Here is a 17742-nt window from a genome sequence, read left to right as displayed (position 1 = left end):
TGTGCAGGAAAAACTCATCTGATGTACCACACAAGCCATATACTGAGTCAGAGAGGAGAGACTTCACAGGGAATTTGTAGATGATCCCATGCATACACTGGCAGTATCTATCCCAGTGGCATACCCCCTCTCCCATAATTCAGCTCTCAAATTAGTCCGCATAATATCATACAGAAAGCAGAATAAGAGGACTGAAAAGGAAAAGGACTATATTGTTATTGTGTCTTTCTGGGCAAGCAATGCATGGTCTCTAAACTACTTCAGCAGCTCGAAGTTTATTTTCATTTTGCACATCAGATGGAGGCCTGAGAGACTTAGGGGTAGGAAGATACAGGATATAGTGTGGAAGTCATATTATAATTAAATAGGATCAGAAGACAGTACTGTGCAAACGGAAGCATTGACTTTGGGACAGTGGGTCAGTGACAGATTCCTAGAAGGGATTTCTGAAGTAGAAGCTTCACAGATTTTTCTGCTACATCCAGCAGCCACAAAATATACATTCCTTCAAGTACATTTGAAAAATTCACCAAAATAGACTATATTCTGGAGCCTAAAATGAGTCTCAGTATATTTAAAAGGATTAAAATATGCACAATGCATTCTTTGACCATAACAGCATTAAAATAAAAAGTAATGACAAAAATATATATAGAAAATACCCAGATGTTTGGAAATTAGGTAACATGCTTCTAAATAACCTATGGGTCAAAGAAGAAATCAGAAAAACATTAGGGAATATTTTTAATGGAATGACAATGAAAACACAACATATCAAAATTTGAAGAATAAATTTGATGATGTGCTAAGAGGGAAATCCACAGCTTTCAATGCTTATAATAAAAAAAGAAAAAAGGAAGGTGTAAAGTCAACGATTTAAGCTTCTACATTAAGAAGCTAGAAAGAATAGAGCAAAGTAAACCCAAATGAAGTAGGGGAAGGAAATAAATATGAGTAAAAATCAACACAGAAGAATACAAAATATAGAGAAAACCGACAAAGCCAAAAGCTAGTTCTTAAAAAGATTAATAAAATTTCTAATTCCTAGCAAGAGTGATCACACAAAAGAAAGAAGACACAAATACTAATAATCAATCCTAAAAATGCAAGAGGGGATATCACAACAGACATTCCAGAGTCTACAGACATTAATATGATTTTTAAAATAATGAAAAATTTATGCCAACAAATTTGATGATGTAGACAAAATGGGCAAATTTCTTGAAGAACCACAGTTTCCCAAAACTCAGAAAAAGAGATAGACAATCTGAATAGCTCTAAATTTGCTTGAGAAACTGAATTCATAACTAAAAGCCTTCCCATTTAAAAAACAAGAAAAACTTTGGGCATAGATGGCTTCGTTGTGAATTCTATCAAATATTTTAAAAAGAAATTATACCAATCTACACAGAGATTTTCAATATATTAGTAAACATAGTTCAGCAATATATTGGAAAAGGATACTACGTCATGGATAGGTGGGGTTTATTCTAGGAATGCAAGATTCATTTAACATTCTAAAAATAAATCAATGTAATTTACCATATTGACATAATAAGGAGAAAATCATATGGTCATCTCAATAGATGCAGAAAAAGCATTTGACAAAATCCAATATTCATTCTTGATAAACAAGGGCAATTTCTCAATCTGATAAAAGTTATCTATGAAAATCCTATAACTAACATCTTGAATAATAATGAAATAATGAAAATAGGCTCACAAATATGTATTCAAACGATTTTTGATGAATAATTATAACAATGGGAGAAAGCAGAGCCTTTTAAATAAATGGCGTTAGATCAACTGGATAGTCTTACTGAAAAAAAAAAAAAAACAACCCTTGACCCATAGCTCACACTATACACAAAAAATAACTTAAAATAAATTTCAGACTTAAATATAAAAGCTAAAACTACAAAGTTTCTATAAGAAAATATAGGAGGATAATTTTGAGATCTGAGAAAGCATACAGTAAAAGTAATAAACCAGACTCCATCAAAATTTAAATCTTTGCCCATATAGAGACACTGTTGGAAACTGAAAAAGAGAAGCCACAAATCCAGAAAAAATATTTTTTAAAATATATCTCAATCAAAGGACTCATATCCAGAATATATAAAGAACTCCTATAAATCAATAATAACAACAACACACAATTAAAACAGGAAATTGATTTAGAAATTTCACAAAAAATTTTACTCAGATAGTCAATAAGTATATGAAAACATGTTTAACATTGATGATAATCAGAGACATGCAAATTAAAACCACAATGAGCTACCACTTCATACCCTCTGAATGGCTCAAATGAAAAGGACCAACAATACCAAGTGCTAGTAAGGACATGGAACAACTGAATCTCTTACATATTGCTGACGGGGGTGTAAAATTCCAGCCACTGTGGAAAACCGTTTGGCAGTTTCTTATAAAGTTAAACATACACCAACCTTATGATCCAGCAATTCCACTCCTAGGTATTTACTGCAAAGAAATTTAAACATATACCCAAAAAGTAATATTTATATAAGACATTCATAATAGCAAAACATCAGAAAGAACTTAAAGGTTCATCAACAAGGATATGGGTAAATACATTACATATACTCATAAAAGGGATTGCTACACATTAATAAGGAATGAATTGGTAATACCCACAACAGTGCAGATGAATTGCAAAAACATTATGTTGAACAAAAGAAGCCAGACACAGAAGATTATACTGTATGATTCCATTTTTATGAAGTTCAAGAAGAGGCAAAACTAGTCTATGGGGTTAGATATCAGAATGATGGTTGCTTTTTTGGAGGAGGGCGATTAATAGGAAAGGGGCACAGGGGACTTTCTAGAGTTATGGCAATATTCCTTGTCTTGAACATTTGTCAAAATGCATCAGACTGTCACACAAGATTTGTTTGTTTCATTGCATGCCATTGTATCTTAATTAAAAGATATATTTTGAAACTGTTCAAACTGAGATACCCTGCACAATTAATTACCAATGTTTACAGAGTTTTCATGCTTAACTCCCTGACATGAGTACTAGTTTTGACAACAATAGCCATTGTTTATTGAACGCTTACTTGATTTTTTCTTTAGGCGGTACACCCAAGCTCTGAGTGACGACTTGGTTTATTCATTCATTCCACAAATGTTTATTCAGTGCCTGCTATGTGCCAGGCACTATTCTTAATGCTTGGAATCTATCAGTGAACAGGAGAGACCAAACAACAATTTCTGATTCATGGAACTTAGACTCTGTTGTGTGTGTGGAGAGGGATGGGTTGGGATTTTGTGCACTTTTGTGATGCTTGAGGAAAGCATTGGATTCTGTCCCCAGGTGTTACCTCCGCTCTTCCCTCTGGTATACCCTGTAGCCCACTGTCCTAAGTGGCTCACATCTCCATGTCTCAGCTGGTTCCTTTATGTATCTGGGACTTTGAACATGCTTTTTTTTTTTTCTTTCCTGTAATGCTTCCCTGTATCCTTACTTTCTTTTATTCATCCTTCAAATTCTGGCTTCTCTCTCCTCTTGCAAATGGAAAGTCAAAATGCAAGTTATTTTTTCCTTGTCCATAATAAGAGGTAGAGAACTTGAGCCTTTCTGCCTTTTGTTATTACATTTGGAGTTACTTTTCCACCTTTTGAAGTTACACACTCTGAGGATCACTTTTGCAGCTGTAAAATCATTCTCGTTGGTTGGATTTAACCAGTCCTGGGTCAGGCTTGGCTCACATCTGTGAATTTTCTGTGCTGCCTTTGGACCTATCTCATTTGCCAGGGAGCCTGTGTACAGGGAGGCCACTGTAGTGAAGGTGATAACATTGCATAAAAGAAGCAGCCCTTGATAGGCTCCATTTCCACATACAGAAAATAGCCTTTTAATATTTTGTGTGTCCTCCTTCAAATTTCTGTTGAAATATAGCAATTTCCCAAAAAGGCAGCTCGGGGAATTGCTGCCGAGTTGAGCTTAGAATGTACAAATGCTTCCTGTAGTTGGTCTATTCTCTCAGCGCTCAGGGGATCCAGTGCTTCAGAAATAACTCCTTGTGCTTCTGTCTCGAAGAAAGAGGAAGCCAGTGGAGCAGGTAGATACCAGTCATGTTATCCTTAAAGCCGTCCCCCAGCAGCACATGCTGGTACAGCCGGTCAGCAGAGGGGAAGGTCTGCAGAAGGAGGGAGCTGTTGTTCTGGGACTCAGAGGAGATTTCTCTTCATCTCTGAGGTCACTCAGTGGAGTCACTGGAAGCAGCATGTAGTGAGGGTGTCTTGGAAAACATGACAGGCCCTTAGAGGGACGTGTGCTTTCTGCTGGGCCTTTGTGTGCAGCTGGCGTGGATTATTCCAGTGCTGTGCACAGTGCCCGCTTGTGTTCAGCAGACACAGAACTCAGGTCTGAGCAGACTTTCCTCTTGTAAATTGGGACTTCCATGCCCTCTGCCTCTCCTTTTTTTTTTTTTTTTTCCGATGGCTTTGCTCTGCATTGGAGCTTAGTGGGTCCAAGCCTTCCCAGAGATGCTTGAAAATAATACCCTGGTTACAAGCCAATTGGCAGCCCAGGCCAATACAATAAACACCCTCTGTGGGCCAACTCTATGGCCAACATTCCATCTGCACCAGAGTGAGGCAAGGGTGAATAGGATACCACCCCTCTCCTCAAGTAGCTCATTACTGAGCCATGTCTGGGGAGAGAGGGGTGGACTTGACTTGGTCAAATGGGTAACATTTGACCAAGGGTGGGGACAGTGAGTAAAAGATTGGATTTCTCCATGTTGAATCATCTTATTAACTACTTGAAAAAATGCTTTGGGAATAATTCTGTTTACCATTTTAGGGTTACACCACTTTAAAATGAAAAAAATATGTGTGTATATGCACGTGCATATAACATACATACAGACTAGCTTTAAAAAGCATATATATTTAGAGAGAAAGAAAGAGGGAGAAAGAGAGAGGGGGAGGGAGAGAGATTTAAAGAAAGGTTTTTAAAGCAGTTTTGACTTCAAGCATGAATGGGACAAAAATCATAAATATTAAAATAAAACCACCCTCTTCTTTTCTAGAGAAGCGCTAATTAAAGATGGTAGAGATGCCCCAGAAGACAAAAGGGAGACCCATCATTACGTCTTCCTGAATGAAGGGTCCCATTCCCATCTCCCTGATGCGTCTGCTTCCCTCTTTATTCTCACCACTCTGTTTGCATTCTCTTTGGTGCCCTTGATCTCAGTTGGTTTCCACACTGTGATGACTCCCAGATCCCTCTCTCCAGCCCAGATCTCCTGATCTCCAGACTTGGCACCGGGACTCCCTTACACGGACAGCCCATAGACCTCCACTTCATCTTGTCCAAAGCCAAAGTCACCATCTTCTTCTCTCAAATATGGTTATTCTCCTGTGTCCCAGCACAGAAAGCTTCATTCTTATCCTCCCAATGTCCTCCAAGCCCTCATAGTCACTTGTCGTCTGCTCATTCTCTGTCTCAGTTCCTGTCTCTTTGAACACTTCCCTCTTTTTGCCAAGGGCACCCCTTCCATTGATTCTACATCTGGATAATCCAAATCAGGCTGTGTCCTTTCCACTTTGTACAGACCTGTATACTAACTCCTAAGAGTGTCAGCAGCTTGCATTATAATTATTTGCTTGCACGTTCATCTTCACTTCGACTGTGAGCCCCATCAGGGAAAGGTCTGTTCCTTCCACATGCTTCTTTGGCTGCACCACAAGGTGCTATTTCTAATGCCTAGAAGGGCCTCTATACAATCTGCTGGTAATGCTGACTTCAATCACCATTTACTAAGAGCTACTCTATACCAAGAACTATGCTGAGAGTTTTATGTCCATGAGCTCATTTAGTCATTTCAACAACTCATCTACAGTAGGTATTCTTATCCTTGCCTCATAAATGGATATTCAGGTTCAGAGAGTCCAGGGACCTGCCTCAGATCCTGCATGTGGTAGAAGCAGGATGTGAATGGAGGACTGCCTGACCCCACAGGCTGCATTCCTAATTCCTACATTGTACTGAATTACAGCTGGTGGGAAAGCAATATTTTAGAGGAGAAATTAAGGGAGTTCCTCCTATCCTTAGAGTGACACCCACCTCCTTATTCTCACTGGATGCAGCAGATTTCACTGAAACCCAACCAGTTGGAACTTGGGGTATAAGCATTTATCACGTCTCACAGGCCGTCTTTTTTGTTCTACAGAAGTTCCACCTTCCAATCTGGCTCACTGAAGAAGGGGTTGTACCCTGTTCCTGTGTCTTGTGCATAGTGAAGCAGATGCCAGTTAAAGAATTCCTAGTACAGATACGATAAAGGAGATCTTAGAAAAAGCTAAGATTGATCCCCAGTTCTGGCTGTGGCCTATCAGTGTGTTACCAGATCTATCGAGGCTTTCACCCACAATGGTGTATGCATGGGGTGCAGTTTTCCCATGGTGGGGTCTCTAATTAGAGAATGTCATAACTCTCGCTTCTAAATCATCGTATTTTAACTACCCCTCCATCACTTTCCCACCACATTTAACCTAGGTGGCTTGGTGAGTCTCAAGAACTCATGTGCAGAAGATTTCTAGTGTGTGTGTTTGCTTGTGTGTATGTGTGTGTGTATATCAGTTATCTGCCAAAAGGTTCATCCTGCTAAAAGATGGAAGTATTTATGCAAACATTATACTTGGCATCTGCACACACATACTCCAATGATTACGTTGAAGAAATCACGGAGGAAAATTATAATTGAGAGGACACCAGTAAGTTACAATTGACAGAACAGTTGTGCGAATTGCTAAAACGGAAGTGCATTGTTTATACGTCCTACAAGCAGCTGGAAATATATTATGGCTTCTACTATGTGCTCGCTTCACTTAGAAGAACGATGGCAGTGCACTGATGAAGCCATGAATTCTGGCTATGACTAGCACTGAGAGAATACTGTTTGTTTTCAGGTTTTCACATTTTCCTTTACCATTGTATCTCTGGTGCTCAATAGCTGTGACTCAATAAATATTTATAGAATGGATACAAGAATGAAAGGATTTTTTTTCATGAACTTCCCCAAACGAGGAACATCTTTTAGTGTGGTAATTTTACATGTGTGGTCCTGTGGGCTACCCATATCAGTAACCATGGGAAAGATGTAAAGGTACTAAGACTTTTGCGGTACTAGCACTACCTCAAACCTACAGAATAATCATTTCTGATTCTGCTTTTTCATAAGCTCCCCTAGCAATGCCCATTAAAGATACAGAACTGCTGCTTTAGGACATGGATTTACTCTTTGTTATCTTGAAAAAATGGTTTCATCTAGGTCATCCTGGCTATCAAGATTTCCTGCTTCCTGTCTTTGTGCCTCTTTCTTCCTTTGGAATACACAGCTTAGTGGCAATGCTTAAGAGCAGTGGTACAGGAGAAAAGGAAATAAGGAAATTGGAGTCCTGTAGCACCTAGAGTAATCTCTGCTGAATGAGACAGTAACAGTGCCAAGTGAAACGTTGTTTATGGATGTAGTATAGTTCCTATCACCTGGTGTGGCCTCAACAAATATTGAGTTATTGAATAACTGATATTTTAGTTAAATCTGTCCCCCTTAAGCAGAGATGGTTGAATTTGGGGTATATAACCCTAATTTATTCACACTTTTATTCTGTCAAGCAAAATTTCCTGAGTACCTACTATGTGCAAGCCATTGTTGAGGGTTGCAATGAGACATGGACCTGCCTTAGAGTGTCATAGGGCATGAGGAGATGCTCGTAATTGCAAGACAGTATGAAATGTGCCACAGAAGATGCTCTGATAAAAGTCTATGATGTTTGGAGAAGGGATATATTACATGTAGGCTGCCTGATCAAGGGCATCTATACAGAGGACTTCTAATTTGAGCAGGGTCTCAGATGAGACCTTCTGAACATGTGTGGGGAGGCCATTCCATGCAGAAGAACCATTGAAAGCCAAAGTCCAGAGGTAAGCGTGCTCAAGGCTCATTTGAGAAAGAGTTCAATGTGTTTGAAACATAGCTTGTATGGTAGGCAGAATTCTAAGAATGACCCCCAGTGACCCTCACTCTTCTATAATCCTTTCTTCTAGGAGGATGACCTGTGAATATGATGAGATATGCCTTCTGTGATTGTTACGTTACATAGCAAAAGGAGTTTTTCAGTTGACTTTGAGTTAATCAAAAGGAGTGTTATCAGGCTGGGCCTAACCTAATCACATGGGCCTTTTTTTGGGGGGGGTGTATAGTTGTTTTATAATATTGTGTTAGTTTCTACTGTACAACAAAGTGAAGTAGAGTTCCCTATGCTATATAGCAGGTTCTCATTAGTTATCTATTTTATACATGTTAGCTAGTATATATATGTCAATCCCAATCTCCCAATTCATCCCACCCCCCCTTTTTCCCCCTTAATGTCCATAGGTTTGTTCTCTACACATGGGCCTTTTAAAAGTAGAGAGTTTTCTGAAACTAGTAGCAGAAGAGGAAGTCAGAGAGATTTGAGCATAAGCAGGAATTGTCTGACTGCTGGATTGGAGGATTGAGAAGGCCACATGACAGGGAAGCAGGTGGCCACTAGGAGATGAGTTTAGTCTCTGGCCAACAGCCAGCAAGGAAACAAGGACTTCAGTCCTACAACCTCCAGGAACTGAACTCTGCCAACAACCTGAATGAGTCTGCAAGTGGATTCTTCCCAGATCCTGCAGCTATGAGCCCAGCTGAGTGACAGCTTGGTTTTGGCCTCATGTGACCCTGAGCAGAGAACCCAGCTGAGCCCTGCTGGACTTCTGACCTACAGAACTGTGAGGTCATAAGGGAGCATTGTTTGAAGTGGCTATGTTTGAGGCCATTTGTTACATGGCAATAGAAGACGAAAGCAGATTGTTTAAAGGGAAATTATGGGAATGAAGGACCATACTGGAATTTGAATTATAGACTGTGGGATTTTATTCAGTCACCTTTGGGGTACTGTTGAAGAGCTTGAGATGGGAGAACAACATAAAAATAATAATAGTAATAGCTAATACTCGTTTAGTATTGATGATACACCATGCAGGGTGCTAAGCGTTCAAATATATAAACTTATCTAATGCTCACATGAACACTGTGATGCAGATACTACTATTGCCCTCTTTTACATATGTAGGGGATAAGGCCCAGAGAAATTCAATAACTTGCTCAAGATGACAAGAGCTAATAAGTTGCAAAGCCAGGATAAGAACCCCATAGCCTGTTCTCTTAGATAAAAACTAAACAACTACTTCAAAAATAAAATGGTGATTGGCATGGATCTTGGGGAAATTTTCTGAGGGGCTGTTTAAGTAGCTCAGGTTAAAGGGAATGTAGGTGTAAACTAGAACAGTGGCAATGGCATCTGAGAAATTTCAGCAACAGAACTGAAAGCACATGGCACTGACTGTATGATTTGCTGAGAGATTCGTGAAAGAGAGAAGTCAGAAAGATTTAAAAAAAAATTTTTTTTAGGCATGGGTTTGTGTTTAGGCATTTCTGGACTGAGTACTTCCAGAAGAAATTTGTCATGCCTGTAAATGACGTGGTTCATCTCTCATCCCTTCCTCTCCCCCTCTTTCCCTTTCTCTCTGTTTCCTTTATTCTCCAAAATCCACAGCTAAAATCAAGTGCCCTTTTGTAAAATGGGTTTGGTAATATCACCACCTTAGCAGAAGCTGTGTGAAATTTAATTTGTTTCCTTATATAATGATCATTAAGTTTCTCAAATGATGTAAGCCACAAAGAGGGAAAATTAAGCCATTACAAAAGATTTAAAATTATCCTCTGACTTCCCTAGAGTCATGCATGGTGACTGTTTTAAATACCTACACGGTAGAATTTGTTAGGTCACAGTGGGGAAAGTACAATAGGTCTATAGCAAATTAACACATCAAACTGAAATGAGTGATGCCAGCTCCTTGTATGTGTGTGTGTGTCTGTGTGTGTGTATGTGTATCTGTTTCTGTCTTGCATGGTTCTTTTTTTCTTTCTTCCTTTCCTTCTTTCCTTCTTTCTTTCTTTCTTTCTTTCTTTCTTTCTTTCTTTCTTTCTTTCTTTCTTTCTTTCTTTCTTTCTTTCTTTCCTTCCTTCCTTCCTTCCTTCCTTCCTTCCTTCCTTCCTTCCTTCCTTCCTTCCTTCTTTCCTTCCTTCCTTCCTTCCTTCCTCCCCCCCCTCCCTCCCTCCCTCCCTCCCTTCCTTCCTTCCTTCCTTCCTTCCTTCCTTCCTTCCTTCCTTTCCTTCTTGCAGTTGTAATACAAACCTAACTCCAAAAAGAACAGCAGTTGAATCATGCTTTTCTGCAAGGCAATAGTCTGCTAATAGTTTTCTAGATTTCTGAAATTTAAAAAAAGCAGTTCATAGAAAAGACATCTCTATGGGAACATGCCTTGATGGGAATGTTGATGATAAAGATGATTGATGGTGATGATGATGATGGTGCTGTTGATTGACGGTGGGTCATGATGGCAGCAGCTGCCATTTTTTACTCTCCTGTTATATGCCAGACACCAAGCAGAGTGTTTTCAATACATTATCTCCCTTAAATATCACAGTATTCGCTGCACTTTCTCATATATAAAAGGGAGGTAATAATAGTACTTACCTCATAGGGTTGTTGGGAAAATTAAACAAAATATTATGTCAAGTGCTTAGAACACTGACTGGCACATAGTAGATGATCAGTAAATGCCAGCTCCAGTTATCATTAGAGCTCCATATTATAGGAGAGAAATTGAAAGCTACATGGAATGAATGACTTGCCCAAGGTCATATAATGGTGAAGGCAGAATTTGAACGTAAGCAGTATTACAATAGAACCAGAATCAACCAGTATGTCATCTGGAGTATCCATCTCTACCCAACTCACAAACCCAGTTTGATAAGGAAGCTGTCTGAGAGTGAAGGGGCATAATTAAGCTGACAGATGGTATAAATGTAAGACAAAAGCTAAAGCCTTGACAGCTTGCCTTGCCATCAATTATGAAAATGAGTGAATAGATTATTGAAATGATCTCAGATGAGTAAATTATTCAGAGAGCCTCTCAGTTGGAAGTATTTCTAGAAAGTCCTGAACAGACAGATGAAAACCATTTTTTTTTTCTGACTGGGTCATCAACTCTTCTGTGTTGTAAGTGAATGCAAAGCCCTGAGCTCCTGTGATAGAGGGGAAAGAGAGGGAGGGAGGAAGGGAGGAAAGGAGAGAATGAGAGGATGAACACCAGGCTTTGGTCTCAGTGCTGCAGAACATAGAACAGACTTCCTCCGTTATCTAAGAGAAAGTTTTTTTTTCTAACTATGTTCCCTGGAATGCTAGCTTCTTTCATAGTGCCACAGGGGTCTCTGACTGGATAGGGGTTAATGAGACAAGATCCAGCTATAGCCAGAGATGGTAAAGCTTCATCTGATTGGTATATTGGTGCTCCAAGCAAGCTTTCTTTTGGGGAAAAGATACAAGATTTCTAAAATAAGTTTGAAAATGAGTAGAGTAAGGGGATTGAATTTAGACATCCTCTGAATATAAGGCAAATAAATGGTAAGCATTTGTTGAGCACCTATTATAAGCCAAACCTTACAACATTGGCTTTATATTTATTATTTCACTTCAGCTACAGTGATAACCCTATGATGTAGGTGGTATTCTCTGATTGTTGAGTAGGGAAGACCTGGAGATATTCAGTGACATTTTTTCAATAGCTGAGAAAATATTCAAATTTAGGTCTTGTGAGTCTCCCAGTCCAATGCTCATTCCGCCACTTGACACAGTTTCTAGGATGAATGATGGGAATTTTCATAAAGGACCTAGAGAGTCTTGTGAATATTATCTTCCTTGGAGGTTGAGTGGAGGGAATGAATGACAATACCTAGCCCTTTATGTAGACTCAAATCTTACTCTTTAGGATACATTAATTATTAACAATGAATGTCCCATGTGATTGATCTATATGTTTATTTATCTGTCCACCCAGCCAATCATCCAATGATCAGTCATCTATATGATAAACCATCAGTCCGTTCATCTATCCATCAACCCATCTGACCAACCAACCACCTGGTCAGCCACTCTCGACCCCCCACCCAATTACCCACTGCTGATCTGTTTGCCATGTACCTACTCTGTGCCAGGCTGGGGGTAGGTGTGGGTGAAGCCAAAATGAATAATACAATGTCCCTGCCCTCAGGAAGGTCACAGTCTAGTGGGAGAGACAGAGAAATGAACTTTCAGTTGCAACATAGATGGGTGTTGATAGTAGAGGTAAGCCCAGGGCACTGCAGGACACCTACCCAGCCTGGGTATTAGGAAAGGGATGAGAAAAGGCTTCCTCGAAAGAGCTAACATATGTCCTGAGTCCTAAAGGATGAAGAAGAGTTATCCAAAGGGTGAAGATCATTTGGCCCATTTTATTAACTGAATCACAAACATGTGAAGCCCCTTATTATTTTTTCCTCATTTCACAATTTATCCAGTTAGCTAGCTGCAGCTGGATTGCTTCCCACCCACCTACAGCCACCAGACCGCCATGATTTGCTGTCTGGACCTGCTCTCTACTTTCTTAGCATTGTGTCTGTCATGTTTGTTATTTCCCTCGTGTACATGCTGATGGTGCAGACAGGAATGACATTTGTCTGTAAGAAAAGAGGCAGAACAGTGAAGAGTACTACCCCAGCAATCTGCTGCTGGCTACAAGTGGCTGTGTCAGGCTGCCTTCTGTAGCTGCAGTTTGGTTTTCTCATCTGTGCTATTGGCAGCAGAAGCTGCACTTCCCACTACGCTGTTTTTCTTGGCTTTGGAGCCTGGGTTGGGCCAGAGAGAAAGGCAGATAGAAAAAGATTGAATATTCTGAGTGTTGATCTCTAAACTGTGAAAGTCTTACTGTGCTTTCTAGATGCTGAAAACGAGAAAATTGGCTATCTGATCCCTTGATATATTTCCCCACATTTTAAAAATAATTAATAATAACAAATAATAATTTCTGTGTCGTAGTTATAGCCTAGGGGCTTTAAATTCATTACTTTGACCCCTTTTAAACAGATATTGACATGAGTACTATCATCCCTTCCCCAGTTTATATATAAAGAAAATGAGGCTCTGAGAAGATTGATGACTGGCCCAAGGTTACAGAAGCAAGTAAGTGGCAACTTCTAGATTCCAGCTCAGGTCTGTCAGATGATAAAGTCAATTTTATTTTGACGACACCATATGGTAGAGTTGGGGGTTCTTTGTATATTGATAGTGAAGGTTGTGATTGCTTTAATTATGAAAACCTACCTTGGGGCCCCCATCCCTGCATGGTGGACATGCTGTCAGTATTTGCAAGATGGGCTGTTAGAGGTACAAGATTCCCCACTGAACCAGGCATCTCTTCCTGATCTTAGCCCAAAACGTTCTACTGAGTTGCATGAAAATCTGCCACATAATCAGTCTCTCGCATCTTTGTGCAAAACCAGTCAGCATTCCTCTGTAAACTTAAAGCTGTCAATCGCCCTCCACTTCTGCAATATGCTGTGTGTTCATTCCTCATTACACCGTCATACGTTCATTATCTGTAGCCGTTGTCTTTTGAAAATGTGTTTTAAAACTCATTGCAATCATATCTATAGAGTTCTTGGAGTCTATTTTCCTTTCCTTCCATTTGAATTATAATTCTGCAAATTAGAAAGATGGAATGGACCTGTTTGAGAAGGAAGGAGGTAGGGGCGGAACCATCTTGATTTCTCTCAGTGTGCAAACAAAGACTCCATTGGAAATGCATATGAGGAAAAAATCCTGAAGTTGGGAAAAGACAAGAGAATCAATTCTCATTCCCTTGAAGGGAGTTGTAAAATGACTTGAAGAAAACAATGTCGCCTTGATTATGCTGTGTTTAACTTTAAAGTTGAAACAGACAGTCTGAGTTGGAAGAAACCTGATTCTTCGTATCATTCCCCACCATACTGGCCTCTGTGTGCACAGCAGATTATAGTTGACGGCATATTTTTTCTTTCCACGATTAAAGTGTGTTTGAAGAAAACAGGACAGGCAGGTACGAGGTAGAAAAGGAGAGCAAGAATTGGATTTGGATAAGAGATCCTGACAACCACCCCTCCTAGAGGAAAAGCAGGAACGTTTACCTTGTTTTAACAAGTGAGCTGAGATTCAGACAGAGTAAGAAACTTGACCAGGGTTCCTTGGCAGGGACTGTACACATCTCTCTCCACAGATGCTTTCGAGTTGGTGCCTCGAATCAACACAGAAGGATTTGAGTTTCATTACCAAAATGACACCCTGACCTTTGCATTCAGAAATTGTCACCTTGTTGACAACGGATGAGGATTCAAAAATGTGGGACACCCATCCAGTTATACTATAAATCAATCAGGACAGAAGTTGGAGACAAAGATGTGTCTAATCCAGAGCCCAAATCCCAAATCAGTGTCCAAAGATAAGGGAGTGGTACATGCAGGCAAAGCCAGGTCAGCACCATGGTCAGCAGAAATGGGCTGATGCCCTCGTTCCCGCTTCATTGAGCCTGGCACTGGTTAGGAGCTGAGACATTAGGAGAGAGAGGTGTTTGATCAATTTCATAGGAGTTGATAGTTCTGAGACCCAAGTCAACCCTGAAAAGTTGCCATTCTTTGTATTTCTCAGATAATCAGTGTCTCCATCAGTAAAACGGAGCCAATGGTAATACCTACCCTGTGGGGTTTCTGTAAGGATATTAATCCTACCATTTATTAAATGCTTCCTGTATGTCAGAAAGAGCTTTCGATACATGATCTCTCTTAATTCACACAAAGTCTTATGAGATTGGTACTATTATTATCCCCATTCTATAAATGAGGAAACTAAAGAATACAAAGAACTGGTTACTTTCCAAGAATCTGAACCGAGTTTTGAACCCCCATTTTTCTGATTCTGAAACCCATGCTTTGACCACTAAGTTCTGTTATCTTCCTCAATCAAGTTCTGAAATGCAGGGGACATCACCCAGTGCTGTGGGAGGTAGAGGATACAAGTGAGAAAAGCACGCAGTTTGTTTTTCTGATATATAATAATTCCAAATAGTGGAAACAAAGAGCCTAACAGTTTCTGAGCATTGACTGTGCCACAGGCCCTGAGCCAAACATATTACACACATTATCACATTTTATGTTCACCAGAACCCTAAATGGTAGATTTCATAATTATTTTTATTTTACAGATGAGAAAACTGAGGCTGGAGAAGTGAATTAATTGCAACACGGTCACCCAGCCACTTCATAACTTGGGGGATTATAAATAACATATGTAAAATATCCAGCAAAGGGCCTGGTACATAGTAGAAAAACTTTAACAAATGGGAGCCATTATGCAAAGTACAGTATGGATTTTTTAATGACAATTATCAAGAGTTTTTTTCTTGTTGTTGTTGTTTGTTTGTTTTTGCATTTTGAGTGGGTTTCTGGAAGCCTACTGCTGGCATTCTCTTTTCTCAGAGGAGTTGGGCTTCAAGTTTAAAGATGAACATACTAAACAATCATTGCATTTGTTTTCTCTTTGAGTCCCGTTTAAGGAGTTGAATACTGAAATATAGGCAATTAAGCAAGTCCTGGGCCAGCAGTCAGAAAACTGTCTCTAGTTCTTTCACCTATTTGCTCTCCTTATCTGGTCCACGTTACTTGAATGAACATTAGTTTACTGCTCTGAAAAATTGTAATAATATCTCCACCTTTATGTGACTCTCTGCAATGAAGGCCAAATGAAGTGAGATAATAAATAGCAACTTGTAACCCACAAAGGGCTATATAAATTATGGGGATTTTATATTATTAACCTCATAATGACATTTAGCACTCTGGCCAGGATGATTCTTCCAAATGTGTCTTGGAAATTTATCTGAAATTTCCTTTTTCTACTTCTTTTCTTTTTCCCACAGTACAGCTTCTTAACCAGTTGAGAACTCAAAAGTACATTCATAAGGTTTCATTTTGGGGTATAAAGATCCAAGAAAGCTTGGGTTACATTTATAGTTATGAAATTAATAGTATGCATTAATTGTGCATAACCTCAAGCCAGCAAATGGAATTAAAAATAATTGTCAGGCCTTTGGATTTATTGATAGAGCTAACATAACACCAGGCTGCTTTTGGCAAGACCTTCTCTGTGTGCAGAATTATATTAATAGGCACTATCAGTTCTATCTAAAATGGAGAGAGTAAGTGAAGAACTTATCTGTCTCCCTTTGGGGGAAAAAAGCAAGTGCATTTCCTAAATGACATCTTGGTCTATAAGACCTGGGCTTGGAGTTTTGATAAAATTAATGCCTTGCTCTCTCCTGTTCTGGAGATAGTCTGTGCCCTACATTTAGAGTTTAACTTCAATCTCAAGAGGACCTGCACATTGTAGATGGGATGGAATTAACCTTGACTGAATACCTACTATGGGCCAGGCTGGGCGTTTCACATAAAGGAATTAATGTAATTCTTACAAGAGCCCTGTATATAATAAAACACCCAATATTGGTTGAGCAATGGTGACCATGTGGCAAACAGTAATAACTGCTTTGTAGGCATGATTTTATTTAATTCTCACAGCAATCATATGATATGATTACTCTTATCATACCCACTTTACTGGGTGAAAGAGGAAACTAAGGCCCATGAAGGAAACAGTAAACGTAGCCAAGTTGCACAGCTAGTAAGCATAAGAGCTGATATTCAGGCTCGAGTTCGGCCAACTCCGAAATCCGCATTTTTTTCAGTACATATTACCAGAAGAAGACAAATAAAGTTGTGATTACAGGAGGATAATAGTTATGGCAGTCATGTTGGTATATTGATCTCTTCAGTTGTTTACTTACTAAACGTTTGTGTATTTACTCTGTGAGGGGCGCTGGGCTGGGTGTAAGGGATGCTAAGAGCACAGCCCCCGCCCTCAGGGAGCCCGCTGGGGCGGACAGGACGGTGTTTGGGTGCTTATGGTACTTGATGAGATAAGCAAAGAGGAGGTCACCCGGCCAGTTGTGTGGGGTCATCAGGGACTGCTTCCCAGAAGAGCTCTTCTCTAGGCTGAGCTCTGAAGTGCAGGTAGGAGGGTGCCAGGCAGAGAGTGGGAAAGGGTTTTCTGTGCGGTGGGGGGGCGTGGATGGATGCCTGCCACTGAGAGGGGAGCTCAGCGTGCTGAGAAGGCTGCGATCAGTGCTGGGGGACTCCTGAGTCCCTGTGTGGGGGGCAGGGGTAGAACAGGGACTTGGCTGTCAGAAATGAGGCTGACGTGAATGCAGAGAGCTAGAGATGCCTGGGAATGAGATAGATCATTGAGGCTACGGTCAGGCATGTTCACTTGATTCCAAGTGTAGTGAGAAACCATCCAAAGGCTTTAAGGGGGAGCGTGGAATGATCACATATGCAGAGCTATTTAGAGTGACGGCTTGGGCTACAGCTTGGAGGATAGGCTGGGAGGAATGCTATCTGTGGCAGGGGGACAAGTCTTGAGGCGATGGCAGAAACCAGTGACAGGTGAGGACCAGGACTGAGTGGTGGTCTGACTTAAGGAAGAAGTGGACAAGGAAAAATCAAATATTAGAACTATCAAGGCTTGGCAATTGATGGAATATAAATGAGGGTGGAGGGAGAGGGGTGAATTAAGGAATATTTCCAAGGTTGAGATTTCAAGAAGTCATATTGGCACATGGGAGAAAAATTGTGCATTTTTTTAAAAAATTGAAGGTAAGATGATGAGTTCTGCTCTGAGCCTGTTGAGTTTGAGGTTTCCTGGAGGCAG

The 17742-nt window shown here is 40.0% G+C and overlaps 1 protein-coding gene across 1 annotated transcript in view; it reads left to right on the top strand.

Moving 5' to 3' along the window:
* The window catches only part of GRIN2A (glutamate ionotropic receptor NMDA type subunit 2A), a 390901-nt gene that overhangs the window by 255115 nt on the left and 118044 nt on the right, over window positions 1-17742 (top strand). The gene's annotated exons all lie outside the window — the stretch shown is intronic.

Source organism: Balaenoptera physalus (assembly GCF_965194825.1).
Source record: "Balaenoptera physalus genome assembly, chromosome: 16".
NCBI lineage: Eukaryota > Metazoa > Chordata > Mammalia > Artiodactyla > Balaenopteridae > Balaenoptera > Balaenoptera physalus.
This window is presented reverse-complemented; position numbering and strand designations above follow the sequence as displayed.